A 6,000-nucleotide genomic window follows, 5' to 3' on the forward strand; every position below is an offset into this window, starting at 1 on the left:
TTCGGTCAGACTTTGCATTATAGCTCCTGACTGCCTTTGCTACATCTTGCCTCACTATTAAAGCAACTCCGTTTCTTCTCTTTTTGTCATTTTTTTGTCATTTTTGTCATTGACAACTTTGGGTTGGGTCAATTCCTGGAGATTTGGGAGGTGGAGCTTGGGGAGAGCGGGGTTTGGGGAGGAGAGGGACCTCAGTGGGGTACAGTGTCCACCGTCCAAAGCAGGCCGTTTTCTCCAGGGGAAAGGATCTTTGAAGTCTAGAGATCCATTGTAATTTCGGGAGGTTGTCGGGCCCCACTTGGAGGCTGGCAACCCTAATCGTGGTCCATCTAGTCCCTCATCATGCCAGCAGCCAACCAGTTGCCCTAGAGATCTCCAGGCACCACCTGGAAGCTCAGGAAAATAGGTAGCCTGTGCTGAAATAGTACAGACTGAAAGAGAAGGCAGCACGAGGCTCAAATGCAAAGAAATGTTTTTTTAATATATATGTATATATATAGCAATAATTATAAGAACAAAATTGTATACTTCATTCATCAACAAAGCAGAAAGTAAATTTACTCAGGAGTAGAAAGGAAATTTACTCAAGAGTAATATATACAAAGTTGATGTTTTGTTGATGAGAATTAAGCCCTGCGTGGCATTACTCCTGAGCAAATTTTCTTTCTACTCTTTAGTAAATTTACACCCTGTGGGGCAACTTTTTGTATGCTGTAATATATTACTCTTGAGTAAATTTCCTTTCTACTCCTGAGTAAATTTACTTTCTGCTTTGTTGATGATTGAAGTATACAATTTTGTTCTTATAATTATTGCTATATACATATACATATATATTAAAAAAATTTCTTTGCAATTGAGCCTCGTGCTGCCTTCACCACCTGGAAGCTGGCAACCCTGTGTCAGAACTGAAAGGGAATTTGAACCTAGTCGGTCCATTTAGGCCTTTGAGTCTGAGCTGCTCATTGATTCAACCCAATGAAGCCAGTTTTCAAAAACTTCAGCTTTGGAGCTCCAGGTATGATGCCACTCTGCCAAACTTCAGGGTCTTTCTGGTGCTGTTCATGCTGCCTTTGAATGCCATCTTGGAGCAGGTAAGGCAGGGGTGGGGAACGTCAGGCCCGAGGGCCGTTTAAGGCCCGCAAAGTCATTTGGTCTGGCCCTTCATGGGTCCTGGCAGATCTCTAGCTCAGAAGGATATAAGACTGGCGATCCGCCCCCCTCCCGCGGACAGGAATAGCCTCTATTCACAGCAGATGTGAGTTTGTTTTGCCGAGAAAAGGAATCTTTTTCCCCCCTTGCAGAAGAGTCCTTAGCTATGGAGCTGCTAGGACCATCCAAGAAACTGTTAACCCTTTCCCACCCAGGTCATGGAGAAATGTATTCCCTCTTTACTACAAGAGGGCTGGGTGCGGAAATGGCAATAATAGAGGGGTTAAAGGAGGCAGGGCCAGAATGCGTGCGGGGGGGGGGGAGTTCTTAGCCAGCGTGTCCTCATTTCATCCCTGCAGGCGGAGGTAGCAGGAGCCGGCTGTAGAATCCGGCCCTGTCCATGCAGAGCAGGAGCAACTCTGACGTGCAGCTGGACAGCTACACCCGGCTGGTGCAACAGACCATCCTGTGCCACCAGGTGGGCAAGTGCACCACTGGTTCGATGCCTGCCTGCTTGCCTGTGCTGGGGGGGGTATCTATGGCAGCTGCCTGCTTGGGCTTGGTCGGCTAATTGTTAAGTTGATAATTTTATATGGCCCGTGAGTGATGTTATAAATATCCAAATGGCCCTTGGCGGGAAAAAGGTCCCCCGCCTCTGAGGTAAGGCTTTGTGATTACGAAAGCTTACATCTTGGTGGCCAACTTACTGGTGAATCAGGACTTCTGGAGATTAACTGCTCCTTGATTTCTCTTAACATAACTCCATACCTCATTTATTTCTCTGTTTAATAAAGTGCACCATACATTGAATGCTCTTTGATGTTATTTAATAGTAACAAACTTGTCTGCTTTTTTCCCCTCCATGTAATTCAGTCTCTTCACCCCATCCCGAGGGGGTGGGAGGAACTGAAAAAGCTGTGCAGCATTATTGATCCAAAAAGTAAGTAGGAATGGATGAATGCTAAAGGGATCCCAAGGGAGGGAAAGAATAGATCTCTGAAAAGGTCTTTCCCACCACCAAGGAAAAAAACCAAATCAAGTAAATGTATTGTTGCCAGTGATACATTACGTCGCCATCTGGGGGGATCAGCAAACTGATTCAAATGACAAGCTTAGGTTAGTTTTATTGGGGGGGGGGGAATAGTACTAATCAATTGTTGATGCAAACACAATATTTAAGTGCAAGTGCAGTAAAGACAAGTGTACCATATAACAAACATAACAAGCAACAAACAAACAATACAGAATTATTTAAACACAGCTCCCGACAGAAGCTGAAGACAGAAATTGACGAAAACGTTAAGTCAATCCAGACTGCGTTTCGACCCGACCATTCTCCACTGTCTTTCTTGTCAATTTCTTTATTCAAAGAACATTTACGCAAGAAGTCCTGAGGGACCTAAAAAAACATCATTCAAGAAGTCGTATGACGACTCCTGTCGGGAGCTGTGTTTAAATAATTCTGTATTGTTTGTTTGTTGCTTGTTATGTTTGTTATATGGTACACTTGTCTTTACTGCACTTGCACTTAAATATTGTGTTTGCATCAACAATTGATTAATACTATTTTTTTCCCAATTACTACGTAGTACTAAGTGCCTATTTCTTTCAGCTTAGGTTAGTTTTATGCCAGTTTAACTGTCATGGCTTTCCTGAAAGGGTCCTGGGAACTTTGGTTGAGTGAGGGTGCTGAAAATTCTCTTTAATTCCTTGGACTTGTTTTGCCTATAAAACTGCTGCCTCCGTTGCTGTTTGCTTTCTGTCTCCAGCAGCAGGCAGACAGATGTATCTGGAGCATTTACAGGCAGAGCACAATGGAGAGAGGAGATCGCTATTGGTTGACCCGATCATCTAATCCTCTGATATACTGCCTTTGAACACAGGAGCTCTGTTTAGCTGATGCTTTTGTAACAAAGCTCCTCTCTTCTATTAAGGGCCATTGCCTGCATTTTGTGTCGGGAAACTGTCATATTGATGGGGAGCTTTGGCCTGTCCTGGAATGTTTGCCTTTCCACAGGCTAACAGAGAGAGTGGCAGCTGCCAAGCAGAAGTTGGAGGAAAGAGCACCCTTCATTTCCCAACCATTTCATACCATCCATTGCCAGGTGTCACAGCAAACATCGGCCTTCCAGATTCTGTTTTGATGCAACGTTGATTTATTTTTTGTTATCATGTAGTTGGTTCTCATTGGGCAGACACGTGTGAGATTATATGTCAGAGCCAGTGTGGTATACTGGTTATGTCAGTGCTTGCAAGCTGTAACTGACTAATGGCAACCCCAGCAAGGAGTTTTCAAGGCAAGCGGGAAGAAGAGGTGGTTTGCTATTGCCTTCCTCCACAGGTTTTTCTTTGAAGATCTCGCATCCAAGTACCAACCCTGCTTAGCTTCTGAGATTTGATGAAATCGGGCTAAACCATACCATTCCACATCTGGGGCACTGGCTAGAATGTTGAATTAGGATCTGGGGGAACCCAGGAATGAATCCTCACTCTGCTGTGGAAACTCGCTGGAAGACCTTGAGCCATTCTCTCTCAGTCTAACCTACTCCACCAGGTTGTTGTAAAGAAAAATGAAGGAGGTGATGTGTAAGTCACTTTGGGGGGGGGGGCTTGGGAAGAAAAGTGCGATATAGATAGCTAAAGAAATAAATAGACTGTGTTAAAAACAAAGAGCAAGGAAATCCCTACAACATTCGTATTTATATTTGCTGCAACAAACTTTACACAGTTGCCCCGCTAGGAATAACATATTTTTGGTGAACACTTAAACTTCAATAAGCAGCTTTTAACAATCAGTCAGTGAAGTGTGGACTGAAGATGTCAGTCCGCTTTGAAAGGGGAAGCCAGGCATCAAACCAAGTCTCTAAATGAGTGTCGAGTCCACATGTTGTCACTAGGGGGAACTAGGCTTCTAAACTTCTATTGTTCCACTCACAAATAAGGGCTAGGACAGGGATTCCAAAAGCTATAATAGGGGCTTTCCAAAATTACCACATCCATGACTCTGTGGCCATTCGGAGTGGTGTAGATCTTGTGCAGCATTGATTTCTCAGTCCTCTCTGCCAGTGTGTGGGGAGTAACATCAACCCAAGTTTGCATATAACGTTGCACCGGGATTCCTTGATGTACCTTGTGTTACAGCCGACAGGCCTGAGGGGGCCCCAGAAGCATTGCTTTTGCTCAGAAAGCAGTGTGCAGCCCCAGACTCTGCATAACATTGCTCAGTTTGGAAAATACTAGGATGGGATCTTACCAGAGCCTCTGGTTTAAGAATGCCTTCAAGACAAACACATGTGCTGTGGCATGAGCTTTTGTGAGCCAGAGGCCGTTTCATCAGACAAAGGGGATGCTGACGCACGGAAACTTATGCCACAATCAGCTGGTGCCACAAGCCTCTTTTTTGCTTTGGCTGCAATAGACTAACTTGGCTACCTGCCCTAGAACTGGTTCATGAGTTCGCTAACAGCAGCCTCAGTAGTAGCCTGCTCTATGCTATGAACAAAACCAGGGAGGAGGAATTCATTTCCATCTTCTAATCGGGCCTGCAAAAGTAACCAAGGCATAAATTTCTGTCGTTAGAACATTTTAAGGCTATCTTGTTTCCAAAGTAATGACTACAGGAGAATTACTCAACTTTAAGGTTGACAATGAGGAAATTGAAATTGTTGAAGACTTTCTATTCCTTGGCTCCATCATCAACTTAAAGGGAGAGTTCAGCCAAGAAATCAGGAGATTGAGACTGGGAAGGGCAGCCATTAAGGAGCTAGAAAAGATTCTTAAGTGTAAGGATGTATCACTGGCAACCAAGATCAAGTTAATTCATGCCATTGTATTCCCTATTACTATGCATGGGTGTGAAAGTTGGACAATGAAGAAAGTAGATTCCTTTGAAATGTGGTGTAGGAGAAGAGTGTTATGGATACCATGGACTGCCATAAAACACCAAATCAGTGGATTATAGATCAAATCAAGACTGAACTGACCCTAGGAGCTAAAATGACTAAACTGAGGCTATCGTACTTTGGTCACATTATGAGAAGACAAGAGTCACTGGGAAAGATGGTCATGCTAGGAAAAGTTGAGGGCAGCAGAAAAAGAGGAAGACCCAACAAGAGATGGATTGACTCAATAAAGGAAGCTACAGCCCTCAGTTTGCAAGACCTGAGCAAGGCTGTCAAAGATAGGACATTTTGGAGGACATTGATTCATAGGGTCGCCGTGAGTCAGAAGCGACTTGATGGCACTTAACACACACACACAGTTTCCAAAGGGAGGCCTGGCTGGTTCACCGGGAGTTTTGGCCAAACTAAGAGAGGACCATCCTCCCTCCCTACTCTGATTTTCCTACAGTGGGAACACAAGAGTCCTTTGCAATTGCTGGTAGCAGCCTGCAGGTGGCAGGCATGCCCAACTGAATATCAGAGGGAGCCTGTATCCATGTGCTAGGTTTCTGCTGTGTTTTTTTCCCCTCCCTCTCCCCCACCACTTACGATTCTTGTCCACTCGCAATTGTCTGAAGATGCATTAAAAACCCAGCTGCTTCCAATGTTGCAAGCACTGCAAATGCAAAAACTGCACACGGATAAGCAATTCTGTGCTCACTCGCTCAGCACGGGCACTGAGCTTCTCCATTTGCCTTCAGTGTTTTCCCGTGAGGAGTTTAATGTGGGAAAACAGTTCTCGGGGGTTGCTGTGACTAGAGAACTAGGGAAGGAGCATTCAAATGGTTAGCCGCTGCTTGCAAATGGGCTCCCCGTGTTAACTAAGAACCCTGCTGGAGGAGAATTGGATTGCTAGTCATGTTACGGGCCAAATCTCCTTGACCCAAACACTGCCTTGTGTGGCTTT

The sequence above is a fragment of the Euleptes europaea genome, chromosome 13, assembly GCF_029931775.1.
Source record: "Euleptes europaea isolate rEulEur1 chromosome 13, rEulEur1.hap1, whole genome shotgun sequence".
NCBI classification, from domain to species: Eukaryota; Metazoa; Chordata; class Lepidosauria; order Squamata; family Sphaerodactylidae; genus Euleptes; species Euleptes europaea.